The following is a 21,927-nucleotide window of genomic DNA, read 5'->3' as shown; positions in this document are numbered from 1 at the left end:
ATGAAGATGTGGGCCGTGTTGGATGCGTTCTCTTTTTGCACCCATGTGACGCTGCTGCTGTGGACCGTGAACATGGATGTGTGCTGCACCGAGAGGAAGCTCCTGGACGCGTGGTTCCAAGTGTGGGTCGTGACCCCTCTTCCTTCTAATAAATTAAGCACACAACTCCCCAATTATTTCTTGTTGCACCGCCTTTTCTCTGAAGCACATCCAAGCCTAAAAGTAAAATGAGCCTCCACGTGTGCATCCCATTTGAATAAAGTGTTGGACGGATGCTGCCCTTCTTGAAGCACCCCTGGACGTCTCTACTTGCATCCAATAAAGAAACCAAAAACCTTTTCGTCCTAAATATTATTTCCAAAATTTACCTGTAATTAATAAATCAAATAATTAGCCCCAGATAATTCAAATTAATTAAAATAAGAATTTCTGGTCAAATTAAGCACAATTAGTGAAAGTGGGAAAATACTGGACATTCTAGCTCAATTCCCTGAATAAATCTAGCACAATAAGCTAAGTGAAATCAAGAAAATATTGACTCATCACCCTGACCTGAAATTGAAGCAAAGAGCAAGTAGGAAATTTCCTGAAGACAAGAACATAAAGCAGAAAAGCATGTACATCGCTTGGGAGAACAGTGACTCAGACTCTTCAAGTGATGAAGATTGTGATCGCGAAGAAGAATCAAATATATGCTTCATGGTTGGCTCGGGACTAAATGACTGTGATAGTGATGGAGAGTTCAAGAATGAGCCAATTGAGGTCAAATACGACATACTGCTTGACGCATTTCAAGAGATCCATGCTAAAGCCATGCGATTGCAATATAAGGTCAATCGATTAAACTCTAAAAGAAAAGACTATGAGTATAGGATTAATAATCTGATTGATGATAATGAAAAACTTCAAAAGGAATTAGATGCTATTTTTGAATCTGCTAAAACTGTGATTACTGAGACTATAACAGTAGAAAAGAACTGTGAAAAATGCCCTGCACATTTAGAGCAAATTGATTACTTAACTAGCAAGCTAGCTAAGTTTACACAGGGTAGAGATAATCTGAATGTTGTTTTAAGGTCCTCGGCTAGAGCAATATATAGACAAGGTATTGTTACGAAGCTCAATCTAATAGGACAAATTCAAAGAAATTTGTTGATTTAAGCAAACCTGTCACACATGCATGTTACTATTGTAATAACCTTAGACATAATGCTAGAAACTGCTTATATAGAAAGGTTGAAGTTCCGAAAGGTTTATATAGATGGATTCCTAAGGAACATCTGTCTTCAACTGACAAGCAAGGAACCAAATTCAAATGGGTACCAGCATCGAAACATTTTAATTGTTTTACAGGATAGCAGAGGCTACTATAGCAGTGCACAAATCAAGGATGAACTAACTGGATGATATCAAAGTTCTTGAGTATCTACAAGTGGTAACAATTATTATCTCACTGCATCATGCATGATATTTTTTTGAATGAATACTTATTGAATGTATAATTGATGTTTGTTTGATTGAGATTGTTTTCTGTGAAAATCATTTTTTACGACTTTTAATCGATTGGATTAAGTACATAGTCGATTACATGTTACTGTATGTGTGTTTCTGTTTTGTGAAAACCTTCTGTCATACAGAAGTTAACTTTACAATTAATGAAATCGACTAGATATCTCTGTCATAGGCTTTCTTTGTTTGAAAATTTGAATGGGCCTAGTTGAGCATATCCTAGTTCGCGCCTTTATATATGTATGCTTGTCTTGAGTCTGTTTCACACAAGCTACACAAAACCCTTGCAAGATGGCTGCTTCATCTTCACGACTAGGGAAGCGCTCTGCATCTTCTAGAAGAAAAGCTGACCCTTTTGGGTGGTTCAGTGATGATGATCAACGCACGGATTTCATATGCCAATCGGGGTACCAAGAAGTGATCAGACACAAGTGTTTAAGTATTTCGTTTTTCCGCAGTGAGGGCTTCTTATTTCAAGAATGATTGGAGAAAGTTGCCTTGACAAAATTTGTTGAACTTCAAGGGGACTGTTATCCAAACCTTGTGAAGGTATTCTACTCTAATTTGAAAACTAAGGAAAATTATCTCACATCCAGAGTAAAGGGTGTGAAGATGAGTATTGATTATTCCATCTGGAAGTATGTAGCGGGATTTCAACAAGAAGGACTGAATGCACATAAGGGGATACCAGGATTCTACAAAACTGATATCTACAATAACTTCTTGAAAAATCCTGACATGGTAGGGAAATATGAATCCTTTGATACTAAGAATTTACGCAACGATGAATGCTTATGCGCATGCATGATCACCTGGATTCTACTTCCAAGGGGTGAGGATCGATCCATACTGAATGGTGAACATGTGTACCTGCTTTATGAATTGCAAACTAGTACTGAAACATATTGGTCTTTGGTGATAAGTGATTATATGTTAAAGTTTGCAAAACAAAAGGAGTATCATATACCATATGGAGTGTTCATAAGTAAAATTTTGAGAATACGGAATGTGGATATCACACGTGAAAGAACAATTTGCTGCAATAAGAAAAATGTTTTAGAAGAGTTGTTCTTAGGAAGGGTGGATATTCAAGGATGAGTACATTCCTGGTACTGATGAAATGAATCCTATAAATATTAATTCATCAAGATATGAATTTTGGCCTCAAACAAGATTTGAAGAATTTGTGGATAAAAGATTCAAAAGACTTGACGAGAAAATGATGATGCTTCAAAGATCATTCACTGAGCTGCATCGGAAGATGGACTGTGCACTGAGAATAAATGCTTTTGGAGATACTTCTATTAATGATTCTGAAAGTGGAAAGAATAGTGCTGAAGAAAAGATTGTAGAGTCATCTGATAAAATAGGGGTCTTGTGTTTACAGTCTAGTGTCGTACATTTTGATTGTCTTATGTTTAGGTTGTGTGTTTCTAGATACTTGCTTAATGTTTTTCGTGTTAGTTTGAAGTTGGCTTCTTATGCCATTTTGTGTTTTGGTTATCTGATTGTAATTACAGATCAATATTAATGAAATCAAATATTTTGTTTATCATAAATCAGTACTATAAACGTGACTTAATCTGATTAAAGTCAATTATGTTATGTATGAAGTTGATTGCTTTACTGTTTATCATTGCCTTCATACATTTACACACACACATTATACCTGTAATAATTCTTGCATTACAATAATTCTAAAATGCTTGATCTAGAAAAGATCTTGAAAGGTTTTGCAGGAACATTGCTTCTAGATGAACAACTGGAGATTAACTCAAATGGAAAGCAATGAAGTCGATTGCAACTGGGGATCAATCGATTACTGTTTAACAGGGGTTATAAATTTCATGATTTGGAATTCTGCTATTCTGTTTATTGATCACATATTATTAATTGTTTCTTATTCAATATATCTTTGTTCTTTGATTGATTGAAATGCTTAAGAGGTTATATTGAGATTGTTGATTGATATTGTATCTATGCTTCATTGATGTGTTTGCACAATTTTTGATATGATACAATATTGTCACATGCTTATACATGCTCTTAAATGTTCTGTGAAAACTGCATTGTGCATTTGGGTTTTGATTATAAAGCATGCATACACTAGTGCAGTTAGGAGAAACGACCGCGGTTATTTTTGCTCATAGGCAACGGTTCTTGAACCGAGACATATCCAGGCGCGGTAAAAAGTGGTAGATTTTTTTCCTTGGTTCAGAACCGAGGCATAAAATAGTAGAATTTTGTCTCGGTTCAAATTTAGCCGAAGCAGTAGAATTTTTTAATTTTTTTAATTTTTTTTTGGCAAGACTTTATGCCTCGGTCCCTTTAAACCGAAGCAGTGCGTCTTTACGCAGTTTAAAACGTTTCCATAGTCCCGCAAGATGCTTCGTCTTAACTTGAACACCACATCCAGAAAACCTTCCATAAATCTTTTCACACTCCGGGTATGGCTTCACATAAAGATTATAGAACCTAAGCCTAGAAGGCATAACCAAATCCTTCAACCCAAACTCAAACCCAATGGCACCCTTCCTCCTCAAACACTCCACCACACTATACTTGGTCACAATCTGCTTCTCAAAACTCACACCCAAGTATTTAGGCACCTTAGCCAAACACTCCACACTACATTTCATCCTCTCCACCAGAAACTCAACCTTCCTTGCAACATCCCCAACCCCGTAACAAATCACCCTAGGCTCCTTCCAAATAACCTTCAGAGCATCCGTTCGAGTCAAACCATACCCACACAAACAATCCACTCTTAATTTTACCTCAAAACACACTCTCATCAGACCCGAACCTATAACCCTCTCTGATACTTTCTCTGCATTTCAAACTCTCTATCAGTCTCAAACACCATGTAAGCTCTCCAATTTCCATCCCCAGAATCCTCAGGTCCCGTGAGATCTCTCTCCTCATCTCACGATTGGAAAACCCTAGCTCCTTGATTTCCCGAAACAACGGCAGCAGCCTCTACTCAACACCGAACGGACAACGAGATCAATCTCGTCTCGGGGAATTCCGAACCCCGTGAGAAAAATCTATCACGCTCGTGATTTTGTTCTCGCCCGTGACAACCACATCGGGGAACCCTTCCAGAATGTTGGGCACGGTAGCGTCGGAAAACGCGACATTAGTTTTAAGCGCGTTGAGCTTAGGTGAGAGTTGGAGCTAGTCGAGATGTAACTTTGTGGAAGAGAGTAGGAGGTTGAGGAGGGTGGAAGGGTAGAGTATGGGGAAGCACGTTTAGAGATGGGGGAGACAGGATTGGAGGGTGTGGTGGAAGGAATGGTGGAGGAGGGAGGGATTAGTTGTGAGGAGGGAAACAAGGTGGTTTTGGGGGATGTAGATAGAAAAAAGGGTGGTGAGGGAATGATGAAGTTAAGGGAGAGGGGAGTGGAGAAGGGAAGGGTTGCAGGAGAGGAAGGAAGGGATAAGGGAAGAGGGGAAATCGTACTTCTGGAATAGGTTCGCCACCGCAATGAAGGCACCAACTAAACCAAAAGCGAGAGTTTTCTGCACGAGAGAGGAAGAAGGAAATGAAACACTGTAGGTTATCTCTTTTTTCTTGACGAGAGTTAAGCAATACTACCTCGGTTCTACTCTCCACCGAGGCATATAGTCCTCAGAAAAAATAAAAAAAAATGAAATGGTTATACGCCTCGGTTCCCGCCTAAACCGAGGCATAAACATGGTTTTGCACCGGTTCGGAACAAATCGAAATCATAGGCTCTACGCAGACTTCAAAAGATGGGCTTTTAGGCATCGGTTTTACTATCAACCGAGGTAATATGCCTTATATGCTTCGGGTCCCCTTGAACCGAGGTGTATAAGTTCGCCTAAACTACAAAAATGTCATCGCGTTTTGATAGGCTTCGGTTTCTCCTAAATCGAAGCCTATAGGACGAGTTAAAAAACAGTTTTTTTACTAGTGATAATGGCAGGGGGAGCATTGGATAGGATCTTACATAATTTCACATGCCTACACTTAAGTGGGAGATTATATCTTTATCATGTGATTATCTGTGACAGGGCGAGCATCATTGTTTGATTAATATGATTTACTGATCCATCTCTGAACAACTGTTTGTCATCATATCATTATCATAAGGCATACCTTTTTTGCTAATGCACAAAAGGGGAGAATGCTGGGAGAATGCTATGATATTCATTTTGAGCTTTGATATTCATTTTGAGCTTTGATATACATTTTGTTTGAGCACTGATATACATTTTGTTTGCTCTTATATACTCTGATATGTTCCGATATGAATTGATATGTTTTTTGCTCTGAATAAAAAATGAGAATATTTCAACGTTTGCTCTGATACATTTTGATCATTTGTTGATCAATTGCTCTGATACATTTTGATATGATATGATTTGATTTGTACAACGTGGTTGTTTATTAATCATGGTTGTGCATCATAAAAAAATGGGGTGATTGTTGAGATTATTGATAAGGGGAGCACTGGTTTAGTCAAACCTTACAATCTCAAAGAACTTCTGGTTTTTTATGATGACAACATAATTAATAACAAATTGTTTGTTATGTGTTGTTTATGTGTTAATTGTTCATAACTTTCATGTTTATGATTATTTTAGAACATGTTTGTGTTGATTCTGTCATTGCTGCAATTCACTGTATTTTACATGAGATTTTATCTATGAATGCATGACATATGTTTTAGAAAAGGAAAACCACATACACTTTAGTTAAACTTAAATTGTGTAGCAAAACAACAGTTTTAAGTCAACTTCATTATGAAGTAAGTCGATTAAAACTCGTGGCTTTGCACAAACTTTTTCAAAGTGTGCTGTGAGTATTTTTGGAAAGAAAGTTTTTCAAAACAGCATTGAAGTGTTACAAAGTTGATTGTATGTGCAAGCTACTCGACTTAGTTAGTTATGTTTTGAAATTCTGTTAATGCTTGTGATGTCTAACGACTATATTTTATATCTTTGACTAAGCATTGATTGTGAGTCAATTTTATTAAATGCGAAATCAATTAAGTTGGTTTGATTGCTATTAACTGTCTGAGTATAATCGACTCTATTAGTAGCATAATCGACTTAGGAGCGTCAGTTTTGTAAAAGACTATATACAGATGCGAATTTGATTTCTGCAAAGACCTTTGTGAATCTAACGTTTTGATTGAATTGTTTCAGATTATTGATCTCTGGTAGAATGTGCTAAAGCTACAAGAATCCTTCAAGAAAGACTAAGGTGTTCATTCTTTGGTGATTGCTTGACGAGCAAGAATATGTGCGCATTGACTGATTGATCAGCCTGCACTTGAGGTGTCTGATACGTGATCAACTTCTTCTCTCAATCTAGTGAAGATTGTGGTTGCCCTGTTGTCACTACAGGAAGAGAAGGTGCGGCGTTCTGGACTTTGAGGATTGTTCAAAGTGATTAAAGACTACAAGAGATGGGATATCTTGATGTTGTTCTTTATTTGTATATGCCTATATTTTGATTAGAGGGTTAGAGAGGTGTTTTAAGTCGTTTATGTCTTTTGAATGTTATTTGATACTCATTTACTTTTTTTTTCATTTGGTTTGACTGATTCATTTTCGTTTATCTTTAGGCTTTTTGCGTACGTGGTCAGCGAAGTGCATCTTCTCTAGCGACACCATTTTGAGGTTGGTTTTTTTTTCCATCAATGTCTCTTACGTATGATATATGTGTCCGTGTTTGATGTTGTGTTTGTGGATTCCAGACGTATGATATATGTATTACGATATATATTTGTGTTCGTGTAAGTATGATAGTTTTTTTTCCTTCAACGTATGATATGTATTTTTTGTTGGTTCTAGACGTAAGTTAGTTTCATTTTTTGACGTGAGTTCTTTACTTTTGTTGTTTTAATATTACTCAAAGTAGTATGGATCGAAGCTGGATTCATCAGCATTGTATTAGTGAAGAGTATATGCGAGGGGTTTTTGACTTCATAGAATATGTTAAAGAACACGCAAAACCAGTGAACGAACATATTTTTTCCCTTGTGTTCGTTGTCTCAATCAAGTATTTGAAGACTTGGATAACATCCGTGATCATTTGTTCATCCATGAAATAATGAGAAGTTCTACAGTTTGGACCTGGCATGAGGAAGTGTTATATAAGCCAACAACGTTAAGAGGTTCAAATTATGTCGACGAATGAATATGTGATCATTTAGAAGAAATGGTTCGTGACGTTGGCGAAGAAAATTTTGGAAGAGCTCATTTATATGAAAGTCTTAAGAACAATTCAGAGCAAGAGTTGTATCCAAAATGCATCAATTTTACACGGTTGTTGAAAACTTTGAAATTGTTTTGTTTGAAAGCAAGAAACGGATGGACTGAAAAAAGTTTCACGGAATTGTTGGCGTTGCTGAAGGAGATGCTTCCAAAAAATAACACGTTACCTATACGTAATTACGACGCGAAGAAAATTCTATGTCCAATGGGTTTGGAATACCAAAAGATACATACATGTCCCAATGATTGTGTATTGTGTAGAGATCAGTACGCTTCAATAAGGTGTGTCTGACGTGTGTTTCGTCACGATTTAAGAAGAAACTTGAAAGAAATAACAATGAAGACAATGATGGTCAACCGGTTAAGGTCATGTGGTACTTACCTATAGTACCTAGGTTGAAATGATTGTTTTCTATTAAAGAAGATGTGAAGAATCTTATGTGACACGTTGATGGAAGAAAATGTGATAATCTTCTTCGACACCCAGTTGATTCCCAACAATGGAAGAAGATTGATGAAACATTTCCCGAATTTAGTGCAGAGCCAAGAAACTTAAGACTTGCACTTGTAACGATGGGATGAATCCTTATGGCAACTTAAGTGGCAAACATAGCTCATGGTCAGTTCTATTGATCATTTACAATTTATCTCCTATGTTGTGCATGAAGAGAAAATACATGATGTTGTCTATGATGATATCGGGTCCTAGAACACCTGAAAATGACATTGATGTTTATTTAAAACCGTTAGTTGATTATTTAAAAATGTTGTGGGAACTGGGCGTCGAAGTCTTTGATTCATATTCAGAAGAAAACTTTCGTTTATGTGCAATGTTGTTTTGCACCATAAAAGATTTCCCAGCATATGGAAACTTGAGTGGTTATAGTGTTAAAGGTCATTTTGCATGTCCGATTTGTGGAGAAAATACTAGTTATCTTCAACTGAAGCATGGACAAAAAACTGTGTATACAAGACACCGAGGATTCCTTCCTCAAAATCACCCTTATCGTAGATTGAAAAAAGCGTTTAATGGACATCCTGAAGATGATGTAGTGTCCAGATCACATAATGGGGAAGAAGTATACAACTAGGTGAGGAACATTGATGTTGTCTTCGGAAAACATAAAAAGAAGATTATAGAGAAAAACATTTGGAAAAAGTGAACAATATTCTTTAATCTTCCATATTGGTGTAAACTTGATGTGCGACATTGCATGGACGTGATGAATGTTGAATAAAATGTATGTGATAATGTTGTTGGGACTTTACTAAACGTAAAAGGAAAGACAAAAAATGGAGTGAAAGCATGACAAGACTTGGTTGACATGTGAATATGTTCTGAGTTACATCTGGAATCCATAGGAAGACGCACCTATCTTCCTCCTGCTTGTCACAGTCTTTCAAAAAAAGAAACGAAATTTTTTTGTCAAGGTTTACATAGTATGAAGGTTCCACAAGGTTATTCATTGAATATTAGTAGCCTTCTTTCTATGCATGATTTAAAGTTAGATGGTTTAAAGTTTCACAATTGTCATGTCTTAATGCAACCACTTTTACTAGTATCTATTCGAGCCATATTACCTGTTTTTGTAAGACGTATTCTCACAACTTTGAGTTTGTTATTCAATGGCATTTGCAAACGAGAATAAGCGCAAGAAAATCATCCAAACCCAATACGCATGATATATCCTAGCCACCCCCAAATGCTTTCCTTCCAATGGTTAGTCTCTAAGCCCTCCATGCTCCCTTGTTTCGCTCACGGACTTGCACTAGAGAAGATGTGGTCTTACACTCTCTCACAAACTCTCACCGTTTCTACTACCACTACAAGAAATATGTTTATTACCGAAGGATTAATACCGACAGTCTTTTATCCTTCGATAAGGCAGTGACAGTACCGAAGGAATACGTCATTCGGTAAAAGGTTCAATTGAGTGAAATGAGAATTTGGGATTTCGCTATCCCATTCTCCCAAATTCAGTATTGTGAAATCTTCTCCCTCCCAAAACCTCTCGACCCTAATCTCAACGGTGGCCATTTTTTCGCAATTCCCGCTTCTTCCCGCTTCTCTCTCCTCCCCTCGCCGCCGCACATCGTCTCCCTCCTCTTCGCCAAACCCCAACACCACCCCTTCCTCCTCCACACCAAATGCAAACCCTCTGATGACATCGACACCTCCGACAACGTCAACCCATTGGAAGACATTGACTTCAACCCCCTGGAGCCTGCGGAGGGATTTGTCGCCCCTCCCTCCTTCGACGATGGCCCCCTCAAGACGGAGGACGAGATCGCAGCAACCTACGAGGAGCTCTACGGCCCCACCTTCAGCGGCGTTTCCGTGCTCGGGAATGACGTCTTCGAAACGGACGCCCTGGTGAAGCAGGACACAGGGTTCGGGTCCAACTCGAAGAAGGAGAAGGTCTGCGACGGGTTCGAAGATAGGGTGGTCCAGGTGAGAAGGGTGACGAAAGTTGTTAAGGGAGGGAAGCAGTTGCGCTTTAGAGCTGTCTTCATTGTCGGCAACAAAAATGGCTAAGATTGCATCGGAGTTGGCAAGACCAAGGAAGTCATCGCCGCCATTCAAAAGTCTGCATCCAATGCCAGGAGGAACATCGTGAAGGTGCCAATGACTAAGTACTCCACTTTTCCCCACAGGTACACATTCAGTTTTTGCTTAGAATGTTATAGTTCTTTTCCCCACAAGTATATCTAAGTCCATATTACATCACAACTCCAAATCAAATGTAATAATTGATTGTTTCTACTGTAATTTCTTTTACTTTAACTTGAAAAACAATGATCTACAAAATCATAGAACAAGAATTTACGGTAGTGAGAAAATAAGTGCTGTGAAAATGGCCAAAAGAGTTGTAAACAGTATTTTCAATATGGCCTATATGCTTCTTGTAATAGTATTTTCAAAATATCTATCTACTTTTATCTTCACCTTGCTCAATTGAATGCATAATTAGTACTGTTAGTACATGTCTATATGAGTTGAAGGGGATATATAAATGAATTCAGAACTTGTTTGCCCTTTTTAACCTCTAACTTTAAATCCAATTCATTTGGAAAGCCTCTGGATCTGTTAATGGCCATATATTAGTTTTATAAGGTTAGTTGTAGCATTGATTTACTGTTAGATTCCGAATTTTAGTTCATTTTTTACCCTAAAGCTTGTTAGTACCTAATGAGATTATGCATTGGTGATTACCTCCTAGTTTATTGAAAAAAGACATATGTGGATACTTTGAGGACGAGAAAGGCATTTTATTAAATAACCTTTTATGTCTAAAGTATTTCTTTCACTGATGCCATTTTCCTTTTTAACATGATATATATACTTTTGAATTTCTATTCAGTAGATGATTGTTGTGCTGCTTGCCACAGTTGGAGCAATCATGTCCATAAAAAATTTCAACAACCTCTTCAACAATAGTCATCAAAGAATAGGAGTTGCAGTATATGGCATTATCTGGCTCCAAGTTTTATTTGGTCTTTCTCGACCACAAAGGTAAAACAACTAAATTCCCTTTCATTGAGAATTTGTGTATCTATACGCATGATTTTGTTGGTTAGGAAGTTAAAGTAATTAGACCTTTTATGCTCTACGTTTATTAGGATTGTTAATAGAACATGATGAATATGATATTATTGTTGTTGTTCTTCACAGAGGATCCAAAAGAAGTGTTTGGTTCTTTACATAGGATACAAGTGTTTAAAGCATATAGAGTACTGGTGAATTTGAATTCAAAGATTGTACATTAGTTGGCTCACTGGCTAAATCACTTTTTTGCAAGTATAATATTAATTACTTTTGAGGAAATAATTGAGTTCTTTTGGGGAAATAATTGTGTGTTTTGTTAAAATGTAGTGTAAGGGTGAATTAATTGAGTTCTTTTGATGCAATCTGGAATTTGATTGTTAACATAGTAAATTGTTTCATTGTAACTCATTTTACATTTGATTGACTAAGTTCTATGGAAGTTAATAAAATTTCATTTGCTTGGTGTGAATGTATAATTACTGAAAAGATTGCTTTATTTTTTACTTGCATCTAAACTCTGTTGTACTATATACAGCAGGATTATTCTAGACATAAACATGTATATATATATATATATATATATATATATATATATATATATATATATATATATATGTATGTATGTATGTATTTGAATGGAATTATATCATGTTACAACATCTTGTTGGTAGTTTATGGTTAATGATTGAATCTTGATTGTTTAGGGTGTGATTATTTCACATACCTAAGAGTTTGATATGTGGCTAATTACTTTCTATGGTATTTAAGTTGGTATGAATTACTAAGTATAACTTTCGGTCAAAGCAAAGATAGGTATGTTATGTTGATCATGTATAATATCTAAGCTAAGTTAATTGTATGGAATCAAGTTAACATATAATGAAAAGGATAAAGTAAGTGTTATGTTAAGCAAGCATAAGTATTATTGATATAAAAAGAATGTGCAAAAGCATGAGAAATGGTTTAATTAGGCATGAAAAATTGATATAACATTGAAGTAAATGATTTTTGCACTGCACTTATCTGTTTGCTAAATGGGAGTATGATCTTAATTGCTGAACTGGAGTCAATACATGTAGAAAACCTTATTGTCTTAGTTATAAAACTCTGCAGAAAATCTTGTTGTTTTAATTATAAAACTCTGCAGAAAACCTTCTTGTTTTAGTTATAAAACTCTGCAAAAAACATTTGCTGTCTTAGTTACAAAATTTTGCAGAAAAGCTTTGCTGTATTGCTGTAAATTATGCATAAAATCTTTGTTGTTTTGGTGTAAAATTCTGCAAAAATACCTTACTATTTTGCTGTATAACCTACATAAAAATCTGGTTTTTTTGATGGTATATTCTGCATAAAAATCCTTGGCTATTTGACATTTATTAATCTGATTGAGTAGTTTATAGCTTTTGGAGATATTGTTTTATGTCAAGTAGGTATTATTGTTGTTAAAGGTTGTTGTTGGACTATGTATAAATGTTGAGATTGTGACTGTTTTAGTGGATACAATATTGTTTTAATGCTCAATTTCAGTTGTAGTGGTACTTGATATTTTTTGTACCTTTTTGTGGTTTGTGGTGCATATTAAAGACTATTATATGTTGCAAATATAGGTTTTTGGAGGTTTATGTTTCCAAATGCAAAGTCCAGTGCTGCATGACAGGACAAGGTTGAGAATGCCCTTCGGTAATTACTGAAGGCTTTTGGCCCTCGGTAATTACCGAAGGCTTTTGGCCCTCAGTAATTACTAAAGGCTTTTGGCCCTCGGTAATTACCGAAGGGCGGAAGCCCTCGGTAAATGTTAGCGACAAGGGATTTACCGAGGGCTCTTTGACCGTCGATAAACCATCTGTAATTACCTTTTACCGACAGTTTTGGGCTGTTTCCGAGGGCTCCTGGCCTTCGATAATGCCCTTCTTTTTTGTAGTGTACTGAATATAGGGTTGGGCTTGTTTCCTCCACTCTCCCGACTATCGTGTGCTTTCTTATATTTTTAACCTAATCTATAACTCAAACAGACTGTACCCTAATCTCCAACGGCTCAGAATCTATCTCGGTATCCATAACATATTTTTCGTTTAATTCTTCCCTTGCTTCTATCTTTAAATGGCCAAAAGATACACTAAAAACTAATTCTATCTTGATTCGCGGAGACTACCTAAAACAAATGTTTTCTCTCTCCTAAACTTAAGGATCATATAATTAATATAAAAAATAACTTACTCTCTTCTCGGAACCCATTCTGAAAATTTAAAAATAAAACTAAAACTAATTAATAACTTTTTATACTACTCCTAAATATAACGATTGAAATACTTTTATTTTTATACTTAATTTTGATATTAAACTAGCTTGAACTCATGTTTTTACTTTAGTTTTGTGAATAAGAGAGTTGAGGTTATACTTGATGATTTTATCACTAAATTCCCTTGATTTTTTAGGCTATTGGAATGATTTGAAACAAGAGTAAAGTACCAAATAGTTGGAATGCACAAAAATCAACCAGAATGCATAAAAGTCAACAAGAGTGCAAAAAAGTCAACCAGAATGCAAATTCAACAAAGTGTAGAAAAAGGACGTTGAGCGTAGAAAAAGGGCGTTGAGCGCCAATATCTTTTGTCTCATGCCTGAGCACCACCGCTGAGCGTCAGTTTAGTGCCGCAGCTACCATTGGGCGCCCTTTTGGGGCAGTGAGCGCCAGTTTCGTGGGCTTGGACCCGTTTTCTGTTATTTTTATGTTCTATTTAAGGACTTGCACGTTCTAGGGATTGTATCTTTTGATGGCATAAGCATATAAACACACATTTTGCTCCTCTAGAGGCAAATTTGGGGATGCAGGAGTCTCTTCTTCAGTTTCTAGGGTTTTTCTATCTCTTCCATTCCATTGTTCATCTAGTTTCTCCATGATTATGGTGAACTAAATTTTATTTGTTGTTGGGGAAGATGTAACCACTAAAGTCTCATGTATTGAATTGATTTATTTTATAAATGCTTAACTTCATTAATTTTTAGGGTTTTTCCTCTATGCTCTATGCATGCTTTGTTTAACTCATTCAATTGCATGATTATTGATTTTGTCGATATGGACACATATGGGAAAATCTAGAACTGGGAAAATTCTCTCAAAAGCAATATTACCTAGACATAGGGATAGGAGGGTTGGTTCCCTTTAAATTTCTGTGCAAATGTAATGCATGATTAATTGCTAGGGAGACAAGACATTGTGAACTAGTAATTAGGAGTAGGCTTTCTTCACCGAGACATTGGGTTTAAGGTAAATTAGAAAGTGGCATTAACATTAATGAAGAAGATAAATTCATATATGCATGAGAGTAAATTAGGTGAAATCTAAACCCAACAACAATATCATCAACTTCATCCATTCATTCTTGTGTTTAGCCTTAATTGATCAAATTTGCATTCATGTTTATTTTTATTGCATTTACATTCAAAAACCCCAAAAATTGTTCTTAAGTCTTAATTAGTTAAGCGATTACATACTGTTTAGTGTTGTGAGTCTCTTGGAAAACGACAATTGATCTTACCATTTATTATTACTTGATATGATTTGGTACACTTACCGGAGTGATAACACTTCTATTTTTAATGGCCAAAAGATACATTAAAAACTAATTCTATCTTGATTCACGGAGACTACCTAAAACAGACGTTTTCCCTTTCCTAAACTTAAGGATCATATAATTAATATAAAAAATAACTTACTCTCTTCTCTGAACCCATTCTGAAAATTTAAAAATAAAACTAAAACTAATTAATAACTTTTTATACTACTCCTAAATACTTTAATCACCTAATTCCATACCATAATTAAGTATCTAATATTTAAAATTATAAAATAAAAATAAAAGATATTTTTATTTTATCCACTATAGAACATCAAACACTACCATAAAGAAAAGAACATGCCAAAAATCACTAAAAACAACAACACTGGATTCACAACTTTTTCTTTCTCAAAACTTCAGAATTAATTATGAAAGGAAAACCATCTATAATATCAAGTCATGAGTGTGCACTCTCACTACTCTTATCAAGACGTTTTCTGTTCTTAATACTTCTAGTTAGATACCCAATACTGCTATCTAAACTTGAAGAACATAACCTGATCTACTCTTTTTCACAAGAGACTCAACATATTCATACAAATCCACAAGCATTAAAGTCACACAACAAAAGCTAGACGAGCTCACTCCCCAAAGTCTAAAAAAGTTTTTTCAAAAACCTGGCTCTGATACCAAATGTAACACCCCGAGTTTTGAGATGTCACGGTGTAAATTTTTTTTTTCAAAATTTTTCTATAAAAAAATTATTTCGGATAATCAAATTTTATTCGATTACAATGCAGAAGCAAAACATAATAATAAACGTTATTTGTTCAAAATAAAAATCTCAAATAATCTCTTTTACAATAAAAATATCAAGTCTGAAAACTTTAAAAAACAATAATTCCCAAAATCAAATATCCCAACTCTTACATCAGCTACTTCGATCTAGTTTTATCTGCAACTCGTACAAGTACGATCATCGTAGGTGGAAATCACAACCACAACATTTCAGGGTGAGCAACCAGAAATATCATAACATACCACAAAACATATTTCATTTTAATCACAGAGTAATATAATCATATAACATATTCCATCACATCATATTATCATAGCCACACCATTCATGAACCAATGTCGTTTCCTTCTATTGTGTCGTCAGACCTGTTATCACTAACAAGAACCTGTTCTCACTAACAGGGCAATTCGACTCGTCTTCCATCGCGACTTCTGACCTATCTCCCCGACTTCTCAAGGACTAACGAGTAAAAGCACTGGTACCACGCGCACTAGTGCACTATACTCAGCACGAGCCGAAGTCTTTTGGGCGAGACATCCACCTCCCCGCATAGAGGGAAGTGACACTTGAATCAATATCTCTAAACAAGAGTCCAACACATCACATCCTTAACGTAGAGCAGTACGAAAAGCTCACACATGATCGACGATAATACAAGGAAATAACATAGCTTCATATCGACATCACATATTAATACCCATTCTCAATAACATGTACAGTTCTATATTCACATCACAACTCCAATACACATTCTCACTAACATATATTATACCACTAATCATCGGGTTTAAACACAATTCTCAACACATTACATCCATAATCTCAATAATATGTCTTTCCCCATAATTACAAGATTTATAACACAACCTCATTACCTTTCATAAGTACTATCAACATAACCTTTATCCATCAGTTTCAAACTTTCACAACTCAAAATAATTATTCAATTAAGTAAATCAACTTAACAACCCATTAACCAAAACACCACCAACCCATGCCACTAACTTCCAAACGCTCACCTCATAATTACATATTCTCAATACATTCCACACTTCTCATTAATAGATATTAACTCGTCAAACACAAGGTTTTACCATATAAAATAGGCTTAAATGCTTACTTCGTCCTCATGCTAAGAGGTGAACTTCTGTTTAGTACCCGGTTTTAAAAATGAAGACATTGGGTCTCTATGTTATGAAAAGTGTATGAATAAGGTCATGTCCGTTAAGTTGACAGCAACGACGTTAAGTCCATGCTGATGTGGCCGTACTTTTTCTCTTCTCTCTTTTACTGTCCAGCTTTTTCTCTCTCTTGTTTAGTTTTTTCTTTGATGATTTGTTGAACTTGTTCTTTCTTTGTGGACCTTATTCATATAATTTTCATAACACAGGGACCTAATGTCTTTATTTTTAAAACCGGGTACTACACAGAAATTCACCCCTTAACATGGGATGAAGTAAGCATTTAAGCCTATAAAATACTACATCTTCATATACAATACTACATCTTATAAAATAATACGACTTCAAATAAATCACCATAAAACATATACAATTATAACGACTTTTATGAACTACTACCACAATACCTAGAAATATTCAACTTTTATTATTTATTCTATATACATAAAAAAAATCCCTCATATTAAATTATGAAAATTATTCGTACCATCACTTAACTTATATTACTAAGAAAACAATTCCAGCTAAAAGTTTAATCCCCTGAACTTAATAGTTTTAATACATATATAATAATATAATATTAATTATAACTTAACCTTGTTAAGTTTCTTTACTGTAATATATCCGTTATATAATAATTTGCATAAAAGTTATATATTATTATATAATATACAAAGATTATAAAAACGGAATGAAATCTAATATATAATATACAAAGATCATAAAAGAATTATATATTATATGTTAATATATAATATAATATATTATTTATAAATCTTGATTTTCCTAAGAGCAGCATAGTACAACACCTTTTATTAAAATATGAATTTCTTTATTTAACACCGTAGGACCCACACGGGACCCTTACCCTCTCAACATTCCCTCACATACTCTCTCCTATTTTACGTAGTCCTGTGGTGAAATATAACCCATGCACATCTTTACTTTCCTTTTCTTTAAGATTTACATGCTGCACATAAGTAAAACTACTTCCAAATTAAACCAAAGTGAGAAACCAATCTAACTCTTGTCCTTCTTCTCTTTCCACGGGTCCTAACTAGAATTAAACATTAATTTTCCTTAAATCCCAACCATTCTATTCAATTCCTAAACAAACTGGCACACCACACTCTTCTATCATTCACGCACACATATATATTAGCTCACATCTTGCTCCATTTAAACACAGACCCCTCCAGACATCAATCCAATTTTGTTTTCTCCTCCATACAAAAGTGATTTTCTGAAAACTCGTACCCACTCTCTTCTGTATGCACCTTCTCCTTTCCAAATTCTGATCTTCCATTTCTCCTTCTTCTCTCTAGAAAACCCTCCCTTCTCTGTACGTTAACTCATCTTTTCTCTGCTCCAATCAACGTTCAGGCACCGTAGGAGCATTCCCGGCGTCCCAAGCTTCATCTTGAACCGAACGAGTTTCAAGTTTGAGCGGGTAAGCGTATCTGTCCTTAGTCGTTCATCTTTTGTTACATGCAAACCAAGTTCTGGTTGCATGCAGGGGCGTAGTCTAAGTTATTTGTGATTCTCATGTTGTTCAGTTTAAGTTGGAAGAGTTAAGTGATCATTGAGGGTAGAAAGCTGTAGTCGGGCGAACCAAAAACCTACTCTTAGGCAGTTCAATCACGTATCCAGGTAAGGGAAGCTTATTTAATTTAATTTGTATGTTGTGGTATTGTATGAACGTTCGTTATTGGACTGAATGATTTTGATGCATGATGGTTGATATGATTGGATTGAATGAACGTTCGTTGATTTAATGAGTAGAAATGAAATATGGCTGAGTTATGTATAATGTATGAAATATATGAAACTTACATGATATGGATTGTATGAGGAATAGGAAATGTACTATAATATGAACGTATGGAATTATGAAGTTGTATACTGAGAAATGAATTGGAATGTAAATGAATTTGAATATGAACTTTCCCTATGATAACGTACGAGCGTTACTGAACGGTCTTTGACCGTTCGGTTTTCCTGGTAAACATAGTTGAAATGTGATCCTTTCATTTGGAGAGTATCCTAGTTGAGGACGAACGTCCTCGTGTAGTAATACTATGCTTGAGCGTTCGGCCAAGCACAGTTGTATCCACGTATCCTGTGATAAACTAAAGTTCTATATGTAACAGTATATTTTGTTGTCCGTAAACACTGCTTCGATAGTATTTTAGACTATTTATTAAGCCTTTTTATTATAAGTTTAAATGTGCTCGGTCTTACACCAAGCGCTCGTCCCAAATAAGTGCTCGGTCTTACACCAAGCGTTCGTCCTAAATAAGTGCTCGGTCTTACACCTAGCGCTCGTACTGAGTAATGCTCGGTCTTATACCAAGCACTCGTACTCGTTTTTAATTTATCAATCTTGATGAAACAACGTTCGTCCAATTTCAGTAGAATCTCTTTTACCATGTTCGGTCATTGACTGGCATTAGGTTTCTACATTTGAATTATTCCAAGTATGGTTCTCTAACGTCTTGATGTGTCTACATCCATTGGATCCGGCCTAGAGCCTCCGTACTTAATTTATTCTTTGAGTATTGGTCTGAACTCACGAGAGTCAGTTCATTCAACTGATTTACGTGGTAAATAACGTTCGTCATATATGGTATATTATTGTACTCGATTTGTTTCTCAAATAAAAAGGTAACTCTTTCGGTCTTATTCTATTTTGGAACTGGAGACCTCTCTATCTCGTTCCAAGTGTTCATCCTCGTTCTGAGTGAGGATTGAACGTTCGGTATCGAGTATCCGTAAGAATCTTTGAACAAAGATGAAATTTAACTTATTGGTAATGAAAGATGAATTTGAGAAAAGTGATAATGAAGGATGAAATTGAGAATGATTAGGAATGAAATAGGAAGATGTGAATGAAATGATGTGGATTTGAACGAGCGTTCCAGGGAGGAACGACTCATGGATGAATATTGGAATTGGTAAAGTATGACTGTGGGCATGCTAATGCTGGCGGTTCATCCTGATGTTCCGTGAGTACTCGTCCTCACGTAGAGGAGGGTAGGTCAAGTGTGGGAACGGCAGGAGGTCCCAGTCCTTAGGGGTACTTTGGACGGAACGGACTAATCTCGGGTGGCAGCTGATGAGAGTTTTCCAGTTACTACATCACCCGGGTGCACGAACGCCTGTAGCTACGCAGATTTCATACAGTCCGGACAGTCAGTCTAGTGATAGGCTTGTGTGATACGCACGTTGAAATTTATCTGGTGTTGAATTATTTGAAATGTATGTTTATGCATGAATTAAATTACATATATAAGCTTACCCTGCGTTTCCTGTCGTGTCTGTTTTTGTACGTCCGTCCTTGTCATTGCAATGATCATCCGTGTGGATGTGAGTAGAAGGAGTCGAGTTGTTGGAAAAGGCGCTGGAAGAAGAAAATTTGGAAGAAAGCGAAGTCAAGACCGAAGAGTAGGATGTTCGGTCAATAGTCTAGTTATAGTAAGGTGGACATCCGCTCACCTTCCCTTTTGTTTATGTATGAACGATCGGTGTCGTTATTTTGTAAATCGGTCGGATAGTTTTGGATAGTGATGTACGGCTTAAATTTGTAACTCTTTCTGTAAGGTCGTTCGGCCATGAGCGTACGCTCGACTATAGTGTAAGACTAATTTGGGTTATTATTAATGTAATTATTCTATCATATGGTTTATTGCTGTATTTTTGGGATGTTACATTAGTGGTATCAGAGCAGTTTTGTTCTCTTAAGGACACTGTAGGTTATGAGTGCACTATGTTTTTTCTGTGTGCTTAATATTCGTTTGATGAGTTATTTTAAACTCTTTAGACATAACTAACGATTGTCTTCTCTGCTTCTCAGAGAACTAATGGCACCGAGACCTCCTCCTCAACCTCAAACCACCGAACGTGATGCGTCCGACAACACCAGGTTGTTGGAATCAGTAATAGAAAGGCTACAACAGCAGAACGCTGCCTTGGTGCAGCAGAACGCGGCTGCTTTACAGAGTTTGGAAGCCGCTCGCGCAAACTCTGAAGCGACCAAGAGGCAACTAATGGAGATCATCGCAACCACCAGGGGCACACCCGGAGCATCCACTTCCACCGCTACCCATCAGACCGAGTGGAGTTTAGAGAACTTTCTACAGCATCATCCGGCCAAGTTTAATGGGAAGTGCCTTCCTGACGAGGCCGATCAGTGGCTACGAGACATGGAGCGGACTACAACGCCAAGAGGTGTCCGGACGACAACAGATTGGCGTTCACTAAGTATCTGCTGACTGGAGAGGCCAGTCATTGGTGGGCGAGCATGAAGGCTATATTGACGGACGCTCAAAGACCCATTTCATGCTTAAATTGATACTAAAAGCAACCTTTAACACTTAGAAACTAGCTTGAAATCATGCTTTTATTCATATTTTTGAGAAATAAGAGAGCTGGACAGGTTTATGCTTGATTTCAGTGTTTTTGTGCAGGTTTTAAGGTGAATTTGGTGAAAGAAGTGAAGAAGGAGAGAGATGGAATCAGAAAAGACATCAAAAAGTGCAAAAGGAGAAGCCGCAACTGCCGCTCAGCGGCAGTTTACCGCTGAGCGGCACTCAGGAGTTCACGTTGGAACCGCTGAGGGGCAAAATGGCCGCTGAGGGGAAGAAACTACTCACGCACTTACCGCTGAGCGGCACTTTACCGCTGAGCGGCACACTTATGGGCTTGGGCCTAGATTTTCTGTAATTTTAGAATAGTATATAAGCTTTAGGACGTCCTAGGGTTTGTATCTTTGGCAGAAATGAAGCAAACACTCTCTCTTCCACCCCTTTGAAGGAGGATCTTGGATGCTCAGGCTACCTCTTCACCTTTCTAGGGTTTTATCCTTCATTCTTTCATTATTGTTCATCTAGGTTCACCATGAATATGGTGAACTAAACCTTGTATATTTGTTGGGGAATCAATGTAATCTTTTGAAGCTCTCATATATGGAATTTGTGCTTGCATCTTAATCTAAGACTTATGCTTTCTTTCATCGCTAGTTAGGGTTTTTCCTCTTTGCTCAATGCTTGCTTTGTTTAACTCATTCAATGCATGATTATTGGT

The 21,927-nt window shown here is 36.4% G+C and overlaps 2 pseudogenes; one reads left to right on the top strand and one right to left on the bottom strand.

Annotated features, from left to right (window-relative positions):
* Positions 1-3,687: 3,687 nt before the first annotated feature.
* Positions 3,688-4,598, bottom strand: LOC148192319 (transcription termination factor MTERF15, mitochondrial-like; annotated as a pseudogene).
* Positions 4,599-9,697: 5,099 nt separating this feature from the next.
* LOC148192318 (uncharacterized) lies at positions 9,698-21,116 on the top strand (annotated as a pseudogene).
* Positions 21,117-21,927: the final 811 nt, after the last annotated feature.

Source organism: Vigna umbellata, chromosome 9 (assembly GCF_029865625.1).
Source record: "Vigna umbellata cultivar VRB3 chromosome 9, Vumbellata_1.0, whole genome shotgun sequence".
NCBI lineage: Eukaryota > Viridiplantae > Streptophyta > Magnoliopsida > Fabales > Fabaceae > Vigna > Vigna umbellata.
The sequence above is the reverse complement of the archived record's forward strand: the minus strand, read 5'-3'. Positions and strand labels throughout refer to the sequence as shown.